Source organism: Pteronotus mesoamericanus, unplaced genomic scaffold (assembly GCF_021234165.1).
Source record: "Pteronotus mesoamericanus isolate MK-2021 breed Mesoamerican mustached bat unplaced genomic scaffold, CSHL_Meso_final contig_40, whole genome shotgun sequence".
Lineage (NCBI taxonomy): Eukaryota > Metazoa > Chordata > Mammalia > Chiroptera > Mormoopidae > Pteronotus > Pteronotus mesoamericanus.
The window spans coordinates 10,664,486-10,688,520 of NW_026555150.1; the positions used below are offsets into that span (position 1 = coordinate 10,664,486).

At 38.5% G+C, this 24,035-nt stretch overlaps 1 protein-coding gene across 7 annotated transcripts in view; it reads right to left on the bottom strand.

Moving 5' to 3' along the window:
• Nucleotides 1-24,035, bottom strand: part of ENOX2 (ecto-NOX disulfide-thiol exchanger 2) — a 384,343-nt gene that overhangs the window by 221,979 nt on the left and 138,329 nt on the right. For all 7 annotated transcript variants that reach the window (XM_054577016.1, XM_054577017.1, XM_054577018.1 and 4 more), the window contains one exon: nucleotides 3,844-3,987. The gene's annotated coding sequence lies outside the window, so the exon portion shown is untranslated. The remainder of the gene's footprint in view (nucleotides 1-3,843; nucleotides 3,988-24,035) is intronic.

Genomic DNA, 24,035 nt, shown 5'->3' on the forward strand with positions numbered 1-24,035 from the left:
TTGCTACGATGCAGGGAATGGTAGCAAAGGGAAGAGGAATATATACGTACAAAATGTCTTCCCTCTTCCTTTTCTCTAGCACTGCATAGGAAGAAAATACTATTATAAAGCAATCTGCACATTTATAATACCATATGATTGCCAGTGAACAATTATGAGATTCCCATATATTAAAACCTCATTAATGTGAACTATAGTAATTTGAAATTTGTACTAATTTAACTTGTGCTAGTTACCTTTGTACTTACAAAGAAAGGGTTCAGTAAGCAAATAGTGTGAAAAAGATTTCAAGGGATATTTCATTGTTGGTGTACAAAAATGCCTTCGATAAAACTAATAATGGAACTGCCTTTTGATCCAGAAATTCCAGTGCTGGGATTATGTCCCAAGAATCCTGAATCACCAATTCAAACGAACCTATGCACTCCGATGTTCATAGCAGTGTTATTTACAATAGCCAAGTGCTGGAAACAGCCTAAGTGCTCATCAGTAAATGAGTGGATCAAAACATAATGGTACATCCCTGGCTGGTGTGGCTCAGTGGATTGAGTGCTGGTCTGTGAGCCAAGGGGTCGCCAGTTCAATTCCCAGTCAGGGCATATGCCTGGATTGCAGGCCAGGTCCCCAGTAGGGGGCACTCGAGAGGCAACCACACATTCAATTGTTTCTCTCACTCCCTTCCTGTCTCTCTAAAAATAAATAAACAAATATTTTTTTTAATGGTGCATTTACACAATGGAATGCTATGTAGCAGGATGAAAGAGCTTTCGCGAGAGCATGGTTGGAAATGGAGAGGATTCTGCTAAGTGCAATAAGCCAGGCAGTGAAAGACAAATACCATATTATCTCACTTATAAGAGGAACCTCATGATCAAAACCAACAAATAAGCAAAACAGAACCAGAGGCATGGAAACAAGGAACAAACTGACAGAGACCAGAGAGGGGTGGGGAGGAGGATAAAAGGGGAAAGAAAGGGTCTAGTCAAGGAACAGGTATAAATGACCCATGGACATGGACAACAGGGAGGGAACTGACAGTGGAAGTGAGGGGGGGGGCAGGGGACAGCAACTGGGGAAAATTGGGACAACTGTAACAGAACAGTAATAAAAAAATGCAACCCCTCCAAGATTTCAAGGGAGCTAATTTTGCCTGTCAGGGGCTCATTTGGCCTATTTTAAAGAACACACAGTTATTTTTTTTTAAGAACTTCAGCCTATTCATTATTAGAATGCAAATTGATTCTGCTAATCATAGATTAGCATAATCTACTGCAAAATCCTAAATGGGCAACAGATACTTTGGTCTCACTGAATATGCTCATTAGAAATAAAACTGCAATTGTTTAATTAGTTCACAGTTCAGATTAATGCATACCCTTTTTCCCCACTCTCATGAATTAACTACAGTTCAGGAGGTATTTCTCTAAGCTGGCACATCACTTATCATGAACATGGTGGAAAGCTAATAAGTGATCAAAAACAGGCCTTAGAGCAAGCAACACAGGTGTGTTAAAGTTGATGCACTGAATCTTGTAACTCTCTTCATAGATGGTTTTCTTACAACTGATTTAACTCTTGCTTAACATACTAATCTGTCATCTGTGACACCAACTTGGAGAGCTGGTGGGTTTGTTTTTTTTTAAAGTTCATAACTGATTAGGAAAAAAAGGGTTGCTACATTAAAGAACACTGAGAGAAACTACAAGTGACTACAGACTGCAGAAAGAAGACAGGATATGTTTAAAATGTACTTGTAAGTAAATAAAGAAACAACAGTCTAGAACAATTTAGTGTAGAGTTAAAAGACCTATATTCCTTAGAAAACCCTAATATATAGTGCAGTACAATAACTAATGACTAAAATAATGTCTCTAAATGATCAAGCAGACTTTAGATCATGTTGAATAAATGCCCTTAAAAAGGCAGATAAGTTTATAGTGGGTGATAACTTAGTAAGTAAGGTATATATATGTCTAATCACTATGTTGTACACCTGAAACTCATATACTGTATGTCAACAGTAACTGAAAAATAAATTTATTTAAAAATGGCAGGTAAGTTTATACATACATGCATATGATTTGTAGCCATAATGGTTAACCTGAAAATGTGAAATGTGTTGATGCTTAAAAAGATAATTCATAATATTATCATATAATAACAAAATAAAAGCAATATTTATTGATTAATATGTGCAGATATCATTTTAAGCACTTTACCTGTATAATTTCATTAAATTCTACTAACAATTATGAGAGGTAGGTTTTATTTTTGTTTTTTAATTAAATTATTGGGCTGTCATTGGTTAATAAAATTATATAGGTTCAGGTGTTCCGGTGTATAATTCTATAATACCTCATCCGTATATTGTAATGTGTGTTCACCACGCCAAGTCAAGTCTCCTTCCATCACCATGTATCCCCTCTTTACCCTTTACTACTTCCTCCACCCCCCTTCCCCTGTGGTAATCACCATGCTGTTGTCTTTCTATGAGTTTTTATTTTTGTTTAATCCCCTCACATTTTTCACCCAGCCCTGCAATTACCCTCCCCTCTGAGAACATTATGCTAAGGGAAATAAGCCAGAGAAAGACAAGTAACATGATTTCACTCATATGTGGTATTTAATGAACAAAATAAACTAACAAACAAAACAAAAACAAAACAGACTCATAGAAAAAGAAGTAGGGTTTAGTATCACTTCAACTTCACAGCTGCGAAAGTGAAACTCAGAGAAGTCAAGGAACCAACCCCAGGCCACAGACAGAGACAGACCTGGAATTAGGGATTAGAACTCCGGCCAGTTCCCTGGCTATATACTATGCCTTTCCAATGGTCTAGAAAATACAGCTCTCAAAGAATCACTCTTTTCTTGAGGGCTCCAGTTAGCTCATGTTTTACTATATTTTTATTTTCCAAACTTCTACTTAACAAATATCTTGATTTATAAGCAGAAAGACCTATGATCTAAGAGTCAGATATGATGTTATATGTTTTAAACATGTTTCATGTTTTAAGTTGAATGTAAAACTAATAGTTAAAAAAACAAAACAGACCAAAAACACCACGAGTTGTCTGTTAGGCCCATCCCAGATTCTCAGATCAGTCTGTATATAGTAAAGATATTATTTTCAAATAAACGGCCAAACAAGAAAGCAAAAAAAAAATTTTAAATATCAAATTATTAGTTAAGATCTGGTTCTCCTATTGTTTCCCCAGTCAATTTGGAGAATTTAACTGAGAATAGATAAATGGAGCATGAAGGAGAGGAAGGACTGTGGGAGAGGCTGCTATAGAGGATTTAGGAAAATAGGTTCCTCAGTTCTTCTAAGAGAGCTATGAGGGCCTAACACACAGGCAGGCATAGTGTGTACTGGAGGAAACCAGGGTAGGGTAGGGAGATGCAATATCTTCATCAAAAGTAAAAGTGAGGGTAGCCTGTTACATGCACATATAAAGAAAAATGTAAAATGAAAAGCATTCACTCATGCAATTCCTTTTACCTAAATCAATGTTCTTTACTTATCTCTTCCTATCTGAAGCCTACATATTCAAGGGCCAGCTGCAAAAGCCACTTCTGCTGGGAAGTGTTGCACAATGCCCACAGGTTTTGTCTTCCTTTTATGCATTGACCATAGCACCTATGATTTTTTAAAATGAGCTATTTATGTATGTGTCCCCATCTCCCCCATCTCACCATGAGTTCCTTGAACATAGGGGACTCTTTCTCATTTCTATAGTTCCTACAAATTCTAGCAGAAGGCTTGCCACATACATACTAGGCTCTTGGAGAATGCTGACTCAATAGCCTTGGCTTAAGACAGTGAATTATCACCTAGCTTACCTGAAGGAGCATTTGTTCTCTTTCTTTTCTTGCTCGACTCCCCTCCATTCTCAATGAGGCCTTCTGTGACCAGAGAGCCACTGGCACTACCAAACTGCAGGGGTTCGTTGTTGTTGGCAGGGTCAAAGGGCAGCTGGTTCAATCCTAAAGAAGAGAAAGAAGCCAAAATCCAGACTCCGTTAAGGACTGGGATTTCTCCAGATTTTATTATATGAGCCACTAGAGGAAAAGTAAATCTTAAGAGTCTAGGAATAACCAGAGAATTCCTTAAACCAGTTGTTTGTAATTTTTACAGATTTTAGTGACAGGTAGAATTAAAATAAAGGTCTTACAAGATTGTGGCTCTGTCATTTGTAATATCCCTCCTGTTTCTGGGAAATTAACATGTTTGGCCACATGCTTTCAATTATCTTCTACCTCCTCCCTTATAGAGATAGGATCCTCTTCAAATGTGACTATAGTTGGACCCACTCTTTCTTTGCAAAAGCTTAACCACCATGTATTCCTTAAATTATCTCTTGACATTTTCCCATTCTTTCATTGCAAGGATTGTTGAATCGATGCAGATCTACTCATTAGAATACCTTGGTGTCAAAGTCTCTTTCCAAATGATGATATAGAGGTTTCCAAAAAAATAAAAGTATAACTACATAGCAAATGAAAAATAGAAACAAAGATAGATAACTTGCAAGGGGGGATTATTTAGTGGTTGAAGTGTTGAGAGTTATAACCCAGATTTGAGGAGTGTTAATCACATCCTCTTCAAATGGTATCAGAAGCACTGCTATTTTACTAGTAGCTGCTGCACCAATAACATGGCAAAATACCTTTTCCACTCTCTAAGTCTTACACTATTTGGCCAGGGACGAGCAGAAATAGTTTGTACTCCTCTGGCAGGAGCACCTGGATTTTCAAGTGCTTCAATTAAAATTCCCTGAAATGTGGAATTAAAAGCTTTGTTAAAGCCCAATGTTAGGCCATCTCTTCTGAGACTTTTATCCACTGGTTCTCTAATCCTAACAGAGGAATCAGGTTGGCCTGACATGGCTCATTCTTTAACCCTCAATTTTTCTATGACCCACATTTATATAATTATTGAGGCACTGTTGTGAAATGTCATCAAAAGCTTGGGATCCAATCAGGTAAAAGTCAATCAGGTTTCAGTAAAATTAATGCTAAGGTTCTAACAAAGCGACTTTCCATTATTACTTTGATTCTAACAAAAAACTTTACATTATTGTTTTTAATAAAAAGTATCCCTATACTAATGTTTCAGCACATGTAACAAGTACCATTTTTTGAGCAATCAGACTCCACTTGGAACACCTCCATTAAATGTCTTCTAAGAACTCTCAAACATTCTTCCCTTACATCTTCTGAGTAACTAAGTAAAATAATGAAAACCTGCTTCTGTATCTTAAGTCAACCATTCGCTGCATCACATCTATGTTCTATTAAATCCCTACCATGACTAGAATGAAAAAAAAATCCTGTGGATTAGAAAACATTGAGATCAAGACGAAGGATATTTTCAAAGAACACCAGATGTTTATATTGTATAATTTACAAATAAAAATATTTCTTTCACGTAAGTAGTTCCAGAGTCAAATATCACTAGTGTGTTGTTCTAAACTTTTGTTAGTTATTTCTTTCTGCAATATCGTACTGACCAAAACAAATTCCATGGAAGATTGAATGGTATAGAGGAAACTGTGTGTACTTTGAAGCCTGATATATCAGGGGTTCAAATCCTGGCTCTGTGCTTTTCTAGCTGGGTAGCTTTGGGCAATTCTTGTAATTTCCCTTAGTCTTATTTTTTATAATGTATAAAAAGGGGTTGATAACATTGCACAGGGTTGTTGCAAAGATAAACATACTATATACATATATAATACTTTGTATAACATATATGTATTTAAAGTTATGATTATCTTATTATTCCAAGTAAATTAACACAAACTTTTCCCCTGTTAAGTTTGTAAGTTCTCCTAAAAAACGCTTCTCTCCCTCCCTTCCTCCTCCCCCCGCTTTCTCTCTCTCTCTCTCCCCCCCACCCCATACAACTGTATTCCTGGTGCCCAGCACAATGCCTGCCACCTGTGATGTTGAATGAATGAATTAATACTCAATAGGGTAGGGAGAGGTGATTCATTCTATTAACTCATATAGTTATTAAAGACTTGACAGCTGATAATCAAGAATTAATGCCACAATTTAAAAGTTCTGATGTTGATTGTATCAACATTACTTAAAATAATTAGATTTGAAATGCATCCTCATCACTTGAGTACTATACTGTAGTATGGTAAAATCTTGATCAAAAGGAATGCTAGGGGATTAGGAGGTTCTGATTAATAACGGTTAATCAAGAATTTTTTTTCTTATTTTGTTTTGCATTTGATAATTTTACAGAATAATATATTAATCCATTTCCTTAGCTTATTCAGCAGGTGACTAAGGATCTTACACAGCTTCAGAGCCAGAGCCATGATCTGTAAAGGGAGGTTAATAGTAGTACCTAACTCATGGGACTGTTAAATGTATTAAATTAGGCCACGTATGTAGAACAATGTGCATCAAATCTGGCATACGGCAGATACTCAATACATAACTGCTATTATTCTAATTTTGAATTTCTGACTTTAATTTATAGAACTATTGATGTACAATCTGAGGAGATTAGTCTGAGCTGGTATATCCTGATCTTAGGATATGCTCTACTTTCCTCATTAAACCCTTTCATTGCTGTTTGTACCTTTGTCTAAAAGTTGAAGGAGTTCAGGAAAAAAAAATCTGATTTTTTTGTTTGGCACTGAATAAGATTGAGATTTCAGGTACCTTCTGTGTATCCACCTCAAATATGATCCAGATATGTGAAAATCTTGATAATTCAGCATACCATCTCAGGCCTTGATTCTTATAGAAAATGATCTCATATCAAGGAAAAAGAGACATCTCACTCAGTAAGCTGATTCACTGAATACAAATCCACGCTTTATATTATTTTCCAGGACCCAATACAGTCTCTGAAGATTTCTAGCTGGAGAACAAGGGCTAGAAAAAGAGAAAAATTCTATGATACCAATGCTTCCTAACTGCTGTTATTGTATTATTTCATTCCTCCCTTAGGACAACACTAAATAAACCAATATATCAGGAAAGCAATGTGTACTTATAGGATCTTTTCTGTGTCATGTATATGTGATAATGTTGAATGCTATTCTAAGTAAAACTGCCCCATTAAAACTATTTAAATTTTAAAAAGAAAACCACCACTTTAATTTCAAGAATTCTTGTTGTTCAAATTTCAATCATGACTTAAAACATAAAATATTATCAATTACCATACTGTATTTCTCACACAAACTACAGAATTTATCTTTAAATCTCTTAAAGAGGTATTTCTTCCACTTTCTGCCATATATGGTAAAACAGGAAAGAGACTAGAAAGAAACATTTGAATTTATCTAGTTCATTCATCTATGCAGAGCAGGAATCTTATCTATAAATTCCTGACAGGCCTAAGTCCACTGGGCACTTCTTAGTCTGGGAAGCATTCCTTGCAATGCTCCTGGAAATTCAGTTTGCTTTTTGTACCTTAAAAAATAACAAAACTACCTCCTACTCTATTTGAGGATTCCTTTTATCCTCCCAAAACTGCCTAGGATGCATTTTGTTTAACTGTTAAGTTACTTACATTCTTAAAATGAGCACATGGGATGTCTAACTTTTTAAACATTTTATTGATATCAATGCATGAAAAATAAATGAGGAAGTCACAAATAATTAAAAGAGAAAAGTTTGAAATTCTCTAAAGTCTTATACATTTCTCATAGTCCTTGCTCTTTTATTTCTGAGAATAAATTTAACAACACTTTGAAACTTGATCATTCATTTCTTCTCACATCTTTTGCCTTCATTTTCAAAGCCTACAAAATTTATGCTTTCTCTAACAGGAACATAAATTGATAAAATAAAGGAAAACAAATAGTAAATATTAGTGTTATAGATTTCTGCTATTTCTGTATCTTACAATGTTCACAATTAAGCAAGTCCATGTAGTAATCTAAAACCAGGTTGACCAGTTGTTACCTCATGCCATGTCAAAATACAGATTATCTGACTTAATAACACACCTGAGGCCACCTTAGGAAGTATGCACATTGGAGAAAGGTGGGCTGGGGACTTGGATAATGATGTGTTATTCAAGGGAACCAGGGAATTTAAAAATCTCAGGAGAAAGTGTGGTTCTCAGTGAATCCTCCAATCTGCAGGTCAAGGAGTTCACATGCAATGATGTCTTCCATACAGATACAAATGATTTCTGAGCTTTGAGGAAAGCACTGAAGAATTTTCATGATTCTTGTGAAAGAATATCAATGATGTCTTTGTGCCCAGCTGCTGTAATAGTTATTTTCACAGTTCACTTTATAGAGCCTTCTACTAACAGGTCAAATTAGGACTATCCTTCATGATACAATCTAATACTTTTAATGATTGCCCCAGGTTATAATATGGAAATGTGAACCTGTGGGTCACTACCACTTCTTATTTGCATTTGTGGTCCACAGATTTAAGATGGTATAGCCTCAGCAAAAAAGACACACAATTCTATTCTGGATCAGTTCCCTTTAAAAGAAAATGGTTAGGTCCTGAGAAATTGGGTAAATTCAAATCAAGGCAAAATCCATCTCTGGGAGCCCCTCCTTCTTCCTCAGTCAAGGCCTGAAATCCACTGACTTCATATTTTGAGCTCTCACTACCCAGTGGTTCACCTGCTACTTCTGAGGGAATACTTAAAATGTCTAAAAGAGTTGGACTGCAATATCACTCTCCAGCCACAGGGGTTAGCAGCCAAACAACTAAACATTTCTCAGTTTCAGGTCTTAGCTGATGCCAACAAATGAAATGTACTTAGTCAATTTCATGTGTTCAATAATCTGTGTAACTGATATAGCAGCAGCAAGGTAGTTGTAAAAAAAAATTAATGGGTGAGTGAAGGTGACGGGGAAGTAATGAGAGAAAAAAGGGCCAAAGTCCTCTTCCACTAAGGGGCTTGCTTGAATGGTGGTGAATGTAAGACCTTTCAGAGCAAAATTTATACTTACTTTGCCTTTTTCAAGGTGTGATGCAAGTCATAGTGGATTTTCATTGGTTGTGATACTTCAGCAACTTTTTGTGACTCCCCAAACTACTTGGCCAGGCATTCAAGTCCTACATAATAAGACCCCACTCATTCCAAACCTTGTTTCCTCCTGTGCCCCAGTTTGTACTGTACCTCATCACTTATTGAACTTTGCTGCACACACATGTTCCCTGGGGATCTTGTTAAAAATGCAGATTTTGATTCAGCAAGTCTGGGCTGTGGTCTGCTTTTATAACAAGTTCCTAGGTGACACTGATTCTTCTGGGAATCAAATTTTGAATAGAAAAGTCTGATACTCTAGCAAAATGGGACTATCTAGAATTCATTGAATCATGAATTTCCTACCTCCACATCTTTGGCTCACACTGTTCCTCCACCTATTTCTTGATTTCCAACCTTCAGAATACTATACTTCCATTTGGGTTTACTCAGGTGTTATTTCCTTCATGATGCTTTTCTTTATCCATCTCCACCCAACCCAATAAATACACAACAGAGCACGGCCACCAGGAAACTACCATTCACTGGCTATTAAGAATGTGCTCTGTTCACATCAATTATCCCATTATTTTATTTTCTAGTTCTACTCTCATTCTACAACAAAGGAAGGGAAACTTACAGAGTTTAAGTAAATTTCCCAAGGTCACACAGGTAATAAGTAGTAGAACAAGAAACTCAGGCTTTTAAAATTTCTAACAATCTATTCTGGCCCTTCACAGATCTTAATCTGTACTTTTCCTATACACTTTAGAGCATGCCTTGTGTTATAGTTCTTTTGAGTATTTGTCTTATCCTTCCTTTCCACCACCATTAAGTTGTAAACTCCTTGAGGACAGGCATCCCAGTCAGTTTTAAAAATCTCTCCTCCTCCAAGATGCCCTAAGTTGTGCTTGGTACAATAGTATAAGTACTCCAGAAATGTATATTAAACTTAACTCAGCTATAACTTTTGGTGCACTAGTCATTTTTCCTGTGCCAGAGACCAAGCAACCTGCTCCTGCGGTTGTCATGAAGGAAAGCAGGAAGTATGATCTGGGGGTTTGTTCAGCATTTCCCGTATCCCCTCTAGCCTAGGATTCCTGAAGACTCTTTGGGGACTACTGGTAGACTGTCATACATTCTACCTCTAAACTTGACTCTACATAACTTCATTCTCCCTTTTTAAGAAGCAAAACAGTCCTTCCAGTGACCAGGATCCTTATAAAAGAAAACACTATAAAAGAAACCCCAATATATGGGTCTTCTTTTAATAGCTCTATGGAAACAAGGTTCAGATTCCTGTTTTACAAACTGCAGTCAAGAAAAGGCAATCCCTAGAGTAGTGTTGTCCAACACACTTGACTTATCCAAATGCAGACATTATTAGACTAAGTGAAATAAGCCAGGTGGTGAGAGACAAATACATGATCTCACCTATAAGCGGGACCTAATCCACAAAACAAACAAATGAGCAAAACAGAACCAGAGACATGGAAATAAAGAACAAACTGACAGTGACCAGAGGGGAAAGGGGAGGAGGATAATAAGGAAAGAAGGGGAAGGAGCAAGCCAAGGAACACAAATGGAGGACTCATGGGGAAAAAGGTAGGCCAACTGTAACTGAACAACAATAAAAAACAAATTAAAATTAAATAAAATGAAAAGTTCAGTTCCCCAGTTATACTAGCCACATTACAAGTGCTCAATGGCCACATGTGGCCATTAGCTACTATATTAGACAGCACAGAATAGAATATGTATTTCCATCATCACAGAAAATTTTACTGGGCAGCCCTTCTCTGGATTCAAACCCACATCGGCCACTTACTAGGTGTGCCACTTACAAGGGGTATAAAACAAGTCACTTGATCTCTTTGAGACTGTTTCTATACTGTCAATATGGATGATTATGCCTCCCCTAACCACACTTATAGGAAAGTGAGGAAAATTAAATGAGAGAATGTACGTTTAGGGCCTAGCATATATTAGACACTAAGTAAGTGTTAGGTTACTTCTTCTAATCCAATCAGGGATTTATATAAACTTGCCTCATAAATGGAATAAGGAAATTAGAGTACTGGGGCTTCTTATGCACCAAGACAACATCCTATTTACAGCTTGGAAGAGGTTAGCTTTGCATTCATTTTACAACTTTTTCTTCCAGATAATACACAGCCATCAAGGTAAAACATTAATAAGTAATTCTGGGAGTAGTCAGTGATTGTGCTTTGCTTGTACTATTTTTAGGAGAAGAGACTATATTTGTCACCACCTTGAACTTTCCAACATGAAAGAACCACATTTTCCCCTTAAAACTGAAATGCCTCCTCCTAAAGCTTTCATCAGTGCTCAGTTTCATCTGGGTGCTGTATTACTGGAACACTGCTAACAGTGACACTAGAGCTGGAATGGAGAAGTACCATTTCTCTTTAAATCTGTATTGTCCTATGCTCAAAATGTTCTCTTGTGTTTTTCCTGTGGTATTGACATATCCTAGCCCTGGTAAAGGTGAATTATTTGAGAAAAGTCTGAATTAAATCTGTTAAGGTATTTGAGTTCCATGAGCAGAAAAGCAAAAGATGTATTTCCAACTTCAAGAAAAAGAATGTTTCAAGACCCTTTTCCCTTGTGCAATTTAAAGCTTGGGAAACGAAGCAAAATCATATTCTTCGTTGAAAACAAAGTTAAAAAAAAACCCTGCTGATTTGATAGAACAGTTCAAAGTGACATAGGGTAGACAGGTGATGTATCATTTTCCTCAGGATAAACTCTGGCGGTCTTCAGAGAAGCTGAGAAGAGAAAGCCTTATTTTCCTGTATTTTATCCCTGGGAACAGTTACAGCAATTACTCTTCTCCCATCTTTGGGACTGGGGGATTACAAAACTGGTTATTTATCAGTGTCTACTTTGCTGGCTCTAGGCCACGCTACAATTCCTGTTGACCAATTTTCCACTTGAGTGACAGGAACAGGACAGGTCCTTAACACACTGACCATTTGGTTATCTATTTAATAGTTGTATGCAAATGTGCCCAGAGGATTGTATCATGGGTGTCTCTGTCTAAATAAAATAAATAATTGCAGATTTCAGAGCCTGAGGACAGAGTGTTGTTCTCATATTGAAATTGGAGTCTATCTTGTCAGATCTGTAATGAGGTCTTCCCTTCAGGCTGATTTATTTCATAAAGCTGAGGTAATTATCAAAGCAAGCACGGATCTCCCTGCAGAAACCAGTCCACTGGTTTTGACAACTTGCTAGTGAGCTGGATCTGGTCAGGAGAATAAGCTGAGCCAGCCATCTCAGTAGGAACAGTAACTACACACAGAATATATATACCATGTTCTTAAGACAACAGTAACTAAATGGTAAACTAGGTTTGGGGATAATAATTTCATATTATTATCACATGCTTTAATTGAGTAAAAATTGAAGTAGCACTCAAATAAATTTGCATTTCAATGTAGGATGCTCTGAATGGGAGAGTGAGAGCTGGAGCTCTTTTTGTTTTTGAAGGGTAAATTTTATGGATTAACGTGAGGATATATGTATCCTTTAAGACTGATGAACTGCACTGCATGAATAACATTTTGTATCTTTCATTTTCCCCAAATGTACACAATAATTTCACCAAATTTCCTTTCTTCATCATTCAGCCTTCATTAACTATTTATCCAATCACTGTGCTACAATCTTAATTATCTTCTAATTAACAAATGAGTTTATGATTTAGTATTCCTTAAAGATATAACTGCATAGAGACAGTAAATCTTCATTGTTCAAAAATTTTACCTTCCCTCTGTCCCCCATGACATTAATTTTCGTATACTGTATCATCACTGTTCTGGAGTTATGATTTCCACATTCCTAATCTTAGCTTCCCATTTGGACTACCTTTTCAAGAATGTATGATCAAAAGCTCTGCTGTAGACTGTGAAATTATACACACAGAAGAAAACAGATTCCTGTAATATGCCAATGCATCTTTGTAGATCCATACCTCCCCTACAACAATTCCACTTCAGGAGTATCAATACTGAGAACAGTGAAGTCATTAATTCTTTAGAGAGGTCCTGGGATGAACTGAAAACAACAAAAGACAAAACTAGAATCTACTCCTTGAGAATATAATGTGACTAAAGAAAAACCTGTAAAAAGAATTAATCTGTGTTTGAAACAAGTCTTACTATTGTTGTCGTACAAAAGAATTCATAGAATCTAGGGAGAATCAAGATGGCGGAGGAGTGAGTAGAAGTCACACTGACCTCCTCCCAGGACCAACCTGGAATTACAACTAAATTGTGGAGAAATCACCTGGAACAAACAACTGAACAATAGTGAAAGAGGAGCCTTATTACCTCAGACAAACAGAAGAATCAGCTTTAGCACAACCTCACTGGTAACGAGTAAATACAGACCTGAGAAGGAGGGCAGGGCGCCCATGGGCAGCAGTACCAGAAATATATTGAAACGGCCAGTTGGATCCCCCTGAGAAGAGCAGGTTTCAAACCATAAGCTGGGATCTCCAGCCTACAGCACCAGAGGCCAAACAGGACACAGATAACAACCAGCTACAAAAAGTGGCAGGGTTGCTTTCTGCCAGAGACAGGAGGCTGGAGAGGCAAAGAGACGTTTAAAGGGCCAATGCATAGATTTTTATTTGGAGCCACTTACCCTGGGCTTTGGCAAAGCAGGGGCAGAGTGGGCTAGAGACGCCAGAGGAGAGAATGGGGAAAGAGGCTTTGAGGAGAGAAGAGAGAAAGTAGCTGGAGGGATCCCGGTGCTGACTCATTCCTCCATACAGGAAGCAGCTTTCTGGCTGAGGCCGGCCACTCCCCTGAGCAGCAGGAGATGAGAGGGCCCAATAACCCCGCCCCCAGGAGGGACTCTGCCCCATCTGTGGCGTCTCTAATCTGGCCTACTGAGTGCAAAGGGACTAGATTAACAGCTGAAGGAGTAGGCCGCGGACAGTACATTCCTGGAAGTCTCAAACAGACTGGCTAAGGTAACACAGGGTGAACACCTGACATCATCAGAGGCATATCCACAAAGAAAAAAACAGCGGTCTCCTACCATAGAAGTTCACACCACAAAGTCAGGAAATCAAGACCGATCAACTTAAGAAGCAGAAGCAAAAAAGGATCTCACAAATAATGGGAAGACAAAGAAACACCCCCCCAGTCAAAGGGAAAGGAGGAATCCCCAGGAAAAGAACTAAATGAAATAGAGGCAAGTCAACTATCAGATATTGAGTTCAAAACAACAGTTCTAAGGAAACTCAATGAGATAAGTGAGCTCAGAGAGAATTACCAAAAAAGACAGGGAAACTATGAGGAACTTACTGCAAACTATATCAGCATGAAAAAGGACATAGAAAATATCAATAAGAGACAAGAGGAAATGAAGAATACAATTTCTGAGTTGAAGAACACTGTAGAAGGAATCAAAAGTAGGTTAGATGAAGCACAGGATCAAATCAGCAAGTTGGAGAATAAGGTGAAAAAAAGCTCCGAAATAGAGCAAGAAAATGATAAAAGACTCAAAAAGAATGAAGAGGCATTGAGGGAAATGCAGGAAAACATGAAACATAATAATATCCATATAATAGGGATACCAGAAGGAGAAGAAGAGGAAGAAGGGATAGAGAACCTGTTTGAAAACAGTAATGATGGAAACTTTCCCTAATTGGAGGAGAGAAAAAGTCACACAAGTCCAGGAAGCACAGAGGGTCCCATGCAAGAGGAGCCCCTTGAGGCCCATACCAAGACACATCATCATTAAAATGGCAAATATCAAAGACAAAGAGAGAACCCTAAAGGTAGCAAGGGAGAAAGAGGAAGTAACATATAAGGGAGCCCCGATATGGCTAGCAGGTGACTTCTCATCAGGAACACTGCAAGCCAGAAGGGAATGACAAGAAATATTCAATGTAATGAAAAGCAAAGTCCTGCACCCAAGACTGCTCTACCCAGCAAGGCTCTCAATTAAAATGGAAGTCGAAATAAGGTGTTTTCCAGACAAAAGACGGCTAAAAAAATACACCTCCACCAAACCAGCAAGCAAAATATGCTAAAGGGACTGCTTTAAGAAGATGAAGAAAAAGTCTATGAATACCCAGTTCCTTTCACAGTCACCAGTAGCAGATATTCCCAATATTTTTAATACTTATTAATCTGACTGTGACAATGATGTGTTATTTTATTTGTAACTTAATTATTTTTTGAAACTAAACCTGTTTTGTATATTTCTTGGCTATTTCTATTATTTTTTAAAAAGCTTTAAATGCCTTTTTGGTATTCTTTATCCATTTTTTGACTAAATATTTGTAGAATTTTCTCCCTAAAAAGTAAACAAAAACTATTAACCCTTTTATAGATGTGTTGCAAATACTATCCTATTATATTACTTGTCCTTTAACTTTTATATATATATATATATATATATATATATATTACTGTATAGTCTTAAATGTTTAATATAGTCATATTGTCAATATTTTACTTTAGAGCTTCTGGGTTTGAATATTTTACTTCAGGGTAAGAAATATATAATTTTGTATTTTCTCCTAAAACGCCTTAGAGTCTACATATTAATTTTTAACTCACCTGAATATTTCTTGTAGAATGTGTGAAATAGGGCTCTAAATTTGTCTTATATCAAGTACTAGTGGTCCATGCACCTTAATTGATGAATAAGCCTTATTTTCCCCACTGATTTGAAATGTCCCCTTAATCATCTATTAGTTTGTTAGACAGATATATACATTTGTTTCTAGAATGTTTATTATATTTCATTGATCTACTTGATTATTTCTGTGCTGGTGTCATGTTGGTTTAATTGCTGAGACTCTATAATGGTTTTAATATTTTTAATATTTTATAATTAAATTTGACATCTAAAAAATAAATAAAATCAATCTGCATTTAAGAAAGAAAGAAAGAGATGGAACTCCTACCTTTTGTGACAACATGGATGAATATTAAGCTGAGTGAAATAAGCCGGTTGATGAAAGACAAATACCATATGATCTCATGTATAAGTGGACTCTAGTCAACAAAATAAACTAACGAACAAAATAAACCACAGGCAAGGAAACACGGAGCAGACTGGAAGTGACCGGAGGCCATGGGGAAAGAGGACAATGGTGGAAATAAGGGGAAGGGACTAGACAAATAACATGTATGAATGACCCATGGACATGGACAACAGAGTGGGAATTGACTGTGGGAGTGGGGGAGGGGTGGTGGGATGGGTGGAGGGGGGGTCAACGGGAAAAATAGAGGTAACTCTAATAGAATAATCATGATTTATATATTTAAAAAAGTATAAAAGAATTTTCCTAAAAAAATCAATTGAGTCTTGTGACAGCTCTCTTGTAGTTAACTGTCTCTATATTATGTCTTTTATAATTTTTTAAAATTGAATTTAATTTTATTTTTTCAAATACATTTGTCTCTGCCTATCCCCCACCACTTTTCCTTGCCTCCTCCCTCCTTCCCTCCCTCAGCTCTTCCCCTTTGGTTTTGTCCATGAGTCCTTGCTATATGTTCCTTGACTTTCCCCTTCCCTTCCTTTTCCCCACCCCCCCCCCTCCTGTCTCTGTTGATTTATCTTCCTTTCAGTGTTGCTGGTCTTATTTTCCTTGCATCTTTGTATTGTTGGTTAGGTTTGTCTTTAACCTTTGGAATTATGATTATGATATGTCTTTGTGTGGCCCTATTTCAGTTCTCTTCTTTGCAACTCTTTGTACTTCCTGGTCTTGTGTGTCTTTTTTCTTTACCAGTTAAGGGAAGTTTTAGGTCATTATTTCTTTAAACATGTTCTTGATCCCTTGCTCTCTTTCTTCTTCTGGTACCCTTATGATGCAGATCTTGTTATGCATCATGTTTTCCCTGTGGTCCCTTAAACATTTCTCATGTAATTTTTTTTTCCTTTTTGCTACTCTGATTGGGTGTTTTTTTCTACCTTGTCTTCCAAATTGCTAATTTGATCCTGTGCTTCATCCAACCTACTGTCAATTCCTTCCAGTGTATTTTTCATTTCAGATATTGTATCTGAAATGCTGTTGAGCATCCTTATAACCATTACTATGAACTCAATCTCTGATAAATTGCTTGCGTCCATTTTATTTAGCTCTTTTTCTGGAGATTTCTCCTGTTTTTTCATTTTGAGGTTGTTTCTTTGTCTCCCTGTTTTGGCTGCCTCTTTCTGTTTGTTTCTATGTATTAGATAGTTCTGCCATGGGTCCTTGTATTCATGGAGTGGCCCTCTGTAGCAGGTGTCCTGTGGGGTCCATTGGTGCAGTATCCTTGATCATCTGAAGTCGGTGCTCCAGGAATGTCCCTTTTGTGGCTTATGTGGTCTCTCCTGTTGTAGTTAAGTCTTGACTGCTATTGGCCCATTTGCACATGGGATCAATCCTCATGCTGGCTGTGAGGCTCACCCACCACTGCTTCATGTGAGCTGCTATGCATGGGTTCACCACACAAAGTAGAATTTCCCTCAGCAGAGTTAGGTGCCTGCTGAGATCTCACTTTGGCTATAATGCTTGTGAAGCTTATTGGATCCTTTTCTGATGTTGAGTGAAACTGGCTACTGGGTGTGTTGGTTCTGGGCCTTTTGGGAGGGACTCTGGTGCAAACCAGTGTAAGACACTACCTATGACTGGCCCTTAGCAATCTGTTTAGACGTACAAGTTATCCACAGTTTGTTATTGCCTCTGCTGTGCCTGGTTGCATTTGGAAAGGACCAATCTGCACACCAGTACTGGCTTTACCAGCACTAGGCCTGGGGGCAGTTCAGCAAAAGACCTAAGGCACCCCAAGATGTGCTTCTACCTGCTGGCTACCTTATGGCCTCAGTCACTGAAAGAGCCTCTAGCTACATGCCTAGTCAGGTGTAAGCTACACAAAGTGGGTCTAGAGGGAGTCCAGAGGATGGGGCTATTGCTTTCCACCAGGCTAATGCCTCAGAGAGGGGAGTGTTCCACGCAAGAATGATGGCATCCACGGTATAGTAGAATGACTCAACACAGGGATCGTAGTGGTTGTCCTTTTAGCTTTCTCCCCAGAGCCGCAAATCCCAGACTATCCTCATGTAACTCAAGTCTCCTCCACCCTATCTCCACTGAGGTCCAGGGTAAGTGGCTGCATAAGAAATTATGTGTATTGGCCCTTTAAGAGGGTGCATGTGTTTCCAGTAGACTCCCATCTCTCCCTGGTAGACTGAAACCCCCTAGCTTTTCACAGCCAGATGTTATGTGGGCACCTCTTCCTGGTTCTGGTGCTCTGGGCTTGGAGCCTGGCTTGGGGCTTAGATGTCATGCTTCTCAGCAGGAAATGACCCTATTTCCTTTTATTTCTCTGCAACCTCAGCTGTAGACTGTAGGAACCCAGCCAGCCTCTTTAGTGTCTCTGCCCTTCCTGGCAGTCTCAATGTGGCCTCTTCTGTAAATCTTTGGTCATAAGACCTCTTCAGCTAGTGCCCAGTTGGTTATTCAGATTGATTGCCTATAATTTAGTTGTAATTCCAATTTAGTCGTGGGAGGAAGTGGGTATAACATCCACGTTCTCTGCCACCATCTTGGATCTGCTGTGCTTACTGCTTTTTACTTTGATATGATGCCACTTGTTAATTTTTGCTTTAGGTGCCTGTACTTTGGATATCATATCATGAAATCACTGCCAAGACCAAAGCCATGAAGCTCTTCCTCTATGTTTTCTTCTAGGAATTCTACAGTTTCAAGTTTTATAGTTAAATCTTGAATAAGTTGATTTAATTTTTTTTTATTATTCAAATACATTTGTCTCCATTTTCCCTGCCAGCTTCCACCCTCAATCTTTCCCTACTTTGGCTTTCTGTATAATATATGGGTCCACATTTTTTTTTTTTGCATGTGGATATCAGTTTTCTCAATACCATTTTTTGAAGAGACTATCTTTTACCCATTGTGATTCTTGACATCATTGTTCAAGATCAATTGACAGTATTTGTATGAATATATTTTGGGGCTCTCTATTATGTGCTTTTGTATATAACATTCTCCTGGCTTGAGCTACATTTTTCCATTTTTTCTTCATGGAGAGCTGTTAGTCATCCTTCAAAACCCTACTCAAAGTCACATGTTCCTAATGTTCCTAAAGTGAAATGCTTCCTAATCCTCAAAGGTTCTCTCCACAGAGCCCTTTTATCGGAGCACTTATTGCATGACCTCAGTGCTTGTTCTAGGTGTTTATGGGTTCATGTATGTTCTGACTGGGGTATTGTTGACATCTGATCTCTGCCTTACAAAGCTCACACTTACGGCAGAAAAGAGGATGAATTGGAGGTAAGAAGACCAGTTAGACTAGCACAGTGATACAATGGAGAGATGACAGTAGTGTCACCTGAGACAGTGGCAATGGATGGAAAGATTGAATGGATTTAGGAAATATGAAGTGGAGTCACCTGCATTTGGTGTCCAATTGGATCTAAGAGTTGAGGGTGGGGAAGCAAAGTCTGATATGACTCCATTTTAAAACTCTTAAGTCACAGTCCTGAATATCCTGCAAAGTTTGTGGCCTTGGATATGAGTAAAAGTACAATCTATTGGAAACACATGCACAAAGGTATAAATAAAAATAAAGCTGCTTGCAATCTCTATTTACCATGGCATAAAGGCTCCCACGAAACACCAGCAAATAGCTTACACTTGACCTTTACTATGTATTCTTAACAAAGCTTGTCAAAAGATATAAATTTATCTGGAAAAATAAAGCATCATAATTTCAGAGGCAGGGTAACACACTATTGGTCTAAGGAGGGAGAAAAACATTTCAATAATAGGCCTCAGATTTGGTTTATATTGTGTACAGCATTCATTGACAGAAGTGTCTATGAAGGTCAGGAATATTTAACAGATTCCTTTCCCTTCTCCCCTCATACCTCTCCCTTTTTCTCTTCCTCCTAAACAACTCCTCAAAGTGGTCTTATTAGAAAAGCTTGCATTTTAATAGCAGTTGTTTTTTGGTTATTATAGTAGGTTAGATGAAACTGACAATCCTCCTTTTAACAATACCCAAAGAAAGCTTAGAAAAATTAATGCTACTTTGTTCTTTTCCTGCCAAAGAATATAGCAATGTAACTGTCTCCTGGAGAAGATGCACTCTAATTATCTTTAACTTTAAAGTAAATTCATTTTAGGAAGATGCTTCGAGACAAACAATTGACAGAGCAAACCAGGGCTCCTGAGAGATTTTGAAGTGATGGATTGAGTTGAAGATAGCCCAGTTCAATTCCATGAGTATTTTCAACTTAAGAGTTTCTATGCAACAAAATAGCACTGTATGGGAGTTAGAGGCATGCTATACAGTGGGAGAGAGGCTTTAAACATTGCATAAATTCTTAACACCTCAGAGTTCTAGGCACAGCAGAGTAGCAAGCTTACAACCCAATTATTTAAATTAAACAATAGAGGAAGCTATTGTGCCAGGTGAAGTCAGAGTGTGAAAGACTGGTAACTTTCCCAAACTGCCTTTAAGAATAATCCAGGACAAGACCTAAAAGTCCTCTCAATCCAATTGATGTCACTAGGATTATGGAATAGAATTCAAAAGCCAAAGTATTACTCTGATTTTGAAGATCATTTCAACTCTCACTCCCTGACTGAATTCATCCCCATCTTTCACTGTGATTGTTTTGTTATTTTTTGAGCCCCTTCCCCTTATGTTTGGAGAAATGCATCCTTTGAAAACAGATTTGGATTGGTCAATTTATTTCCTTGGGAAATTTACAGGCTCAGAATTTTATGGAAATAGGATACTTGCCTAGGATGATGGTGAAAAGAACTGGAATAACAATGAACAAAGGCTCTGAATATGTGACCATGCAGCCTAGCCTCCTGGGCTGATACAAAGCATAAACATATAGCTGTAGTGAAGTAAATCAATTCTATTTAGGAGTCTTCCTTTTGGCTTTTAAAAGGCAACTGTTTTCTTTGATACACATATGACCCAAATGTGGTTTCCTATAAAGTGAACAGTGCTAAAAGCAGGTTCCCTGTTCTTTTGTTCTTCACCAGCTACTCCCTGCCTTAACCAAGTCCCCAACCTGTCATATTTGTTAGGAGTGTCCGCAGAAGAGATTGAGTCTGTAAGGCAGTGTCTCATCTTTGACTGCACATTAAAACTACTCAGAGAACTTTCTGAAAATACCAATGTCTGCCTGCCCTCCTTTCCAATTTTTAAAAACCACAAGGTGATTCTAATGTGCAGCCAGGAATGAAAACTACTGCTGTAAATGAAATAAGAATGTACTGCCAAAAGTTTTATTTTTTTAAGTTAAAATCAGGTAACATTTAGAGGGTAAGTTCATTTACTCATTATCTACAATATGCAGGGAACTGCATTAGTTGTGTGGTATAAGTAGAGTAGAATCAAACCTACCCAGGTTTATGATACCTCTATGGAAAAGATAGAAAGATGTGAAGTGTTTCTGGGGTGGGGGCGCTGGATGCCTGAGGTCGAAAAACATTAGGCAAAGTATAGTTATAGAAGTATGTTCCCTTCCTTGATCCAGGAGATACCAGCTAAAATACGCCAGAAACATTGTATGTGCTTTCTTATCTCCAGAGAAAGTTTCCAAATGGCCTTGGGAATTGTCCTCAAATCTCACAACTCTTTGAATCCCAGGAAAGTAACCCCTTCCCTCAAATAGACCATTCATTTACTCCACTACATGCACAATGTCATGAGAGATGTTGGGAAGCACTTCATCTAAACTGTATTTTGTAAAATTGGGCTATGATATGATTTGCCTATGTCACCAGTCACCTCAATGACTTCTCAGTGATTCCACTCAACTCTACGAAGGACATGGTAAAGTGTTAAAAATGGAAAGGAGACAGTTAAGTATAGTGGAAGAACAGGCCACAAAGACACAGGCTTTTGTCTCTACTCTTCTACCATCCCAGAAGGGAATCTTCAGCAAGTCATTCTTGGTTGAGGTTTCTCCATCTGAACAATTAGGCTTGAATCATGTGATCTCTAAGCAATGAGTTTAAGAAAAGCACTTAGGGGGGAATCAAGATGGCGGAGGGGTGAGTGGAAGTCACACAGACCTCTACCCAGGACCTATCTGGAATTACAACTAAATTGGGGAGAAATCACCTGGAAAAAACAACTGCACAAGAGCGAGAGAGGAGCCTTGTAACCTCAGAGACAGAAGAATCGGCTTTAGCACAATCTAACTGGTAAGGACTGCGGTACAGACCTGAGAAGCTGGGTGGGGTGCCCACGGGCGGCAGCACCAGAAGGATGTTGAAACGGCCAGTTGGATCCTCCCCGAGAAGAGTGGGGTAAAAACCAAAAGCAGGGATCTCTAGCTCACAGCACCAGAGCCCAAATAGTGCATGGAAAACAGCCAGCTGGGAAAAGCAGCAGGGTTGCTCTCTGCCAGAGACAGGCAGCTGGAGATGCAAAGAACTGTTTAAAGGGCCAACAAATAAATTTTTATTTGCAGCCACTTACCCTGGTCTCTGGCAAAGGCGGGGGCAGGGTGGGCTAGACACGCCTGAGGAGAGACTGGGGAAGGAGGCTTTGGGGAGAGAACTGAGAGAAGCCTGCGGGATCTCGGTGCTGACTCATCCCCCATGTGGCATCAGCCATTTGCTCGGGAAGAGACCACTCCCCCTGAGCAGTAACAGCATCAAAGGACCCAATAGCCCCAACCCCAGGTGGGATTCCACCCCACCCTGTGCTGTCTAAGCTGCCTGCTGAGTACAGAGTGGCAGCCACAGACAGTAGATCCCTGGCTAAAGGGGACGCAAACAGGTCTGGTGGCACTTGAGGAGAGACTGGGGATGGAGGCTTTGGGGAGAGAATGGAGACAGTAGCTGGTGGGAACCCAGTGTGGACACCTCTCCCATATGAACAAGCATGAGAGGACCCAATAACCCCGCCCCCAGGAGGGACTGAGACCCACCCTGAGCTATCTAAGGTGGCCTGCTGAGTGCAGAGAGAATAGATTAACAGCAAAAGGAGACAGCCACAGACAGTAGATTACCAGAAGTTTCTAATAGACTGCCTAAGGTCAGACAGGGTCAATATCTGACATCATCAGAGGCAGATCCAAAAAGTAAAACAAAAACAAAAACAAAAACAAAACAGAGGTCTCCAAACATAGAGATTCATACCACAAAGTCAGGAAATCAAGACAGATCAAATTAAGAAGGAGAAACAAAAGAGAAGAGTTTCACAAATAATGGGAAGACAAAGAAATATGCCCCACTCAAAGGGAAAGGAGGAATCTCCACAAAGAGAATGAAGTGAAATAGACGCAAGTAAATTATCAGATACTGAGTTCCAAACAACGGTTCTAAGGAAGCTAAATGAGCTCAGTGAGCTCAGAGAGAATTACAAAAAAACTACAGGGAAACTATGAGGAACTTACTGCAAACTATATCAGCATGAGAAAGGACATAGAAACTATCCATAAGAAATAAGAGGAAATGAAGAATACAATTTCTGAATTGAAGATCACAGTAGAAGGAATCCAAAGCAGGCTAGATGAAGCTGAGGACTAAATCAGTGAGCTGGGGGACAAGGTAAAAAAAAGCTCCTGGAAAGAGCAAGAAAATGAAAAAAGGCTCAAAAAGAATGAAGAGGCATTAAGGAAAATGCAGGAAAACATGAAACATAATAATATCTGTATAATAGGGATACCAGAAGGAGAAGAGGATGAGGAAGGGATAGAGAACCTGTTTGAAGAAGTCATGATGGAAAACTTGCCTAATTGGAGGAGAGAAAGTCACACAAGTCCAGGAAGCCCAGAGGGTCCCATTCAAGAGGAACCCAATGAGACCCACTCTAAGACACACCATCATTAAAATGGCAAATATCAAAGACAAACAGAATCCTAAAGCAAGCAAGGGAGAAAGAGGTAACAACATATAAGGGAGCCCCAATATGGCTAGCAGCTGACTTCTCAACAGAAACACTGCAAGCCAGAAGGGAATGGCAAGCAATATTCCAAGTCATGAAAAGCAAAGGTCTGCAACCAAGACTGCTCTATCCAGCAAGGCTCTCACTTAAAA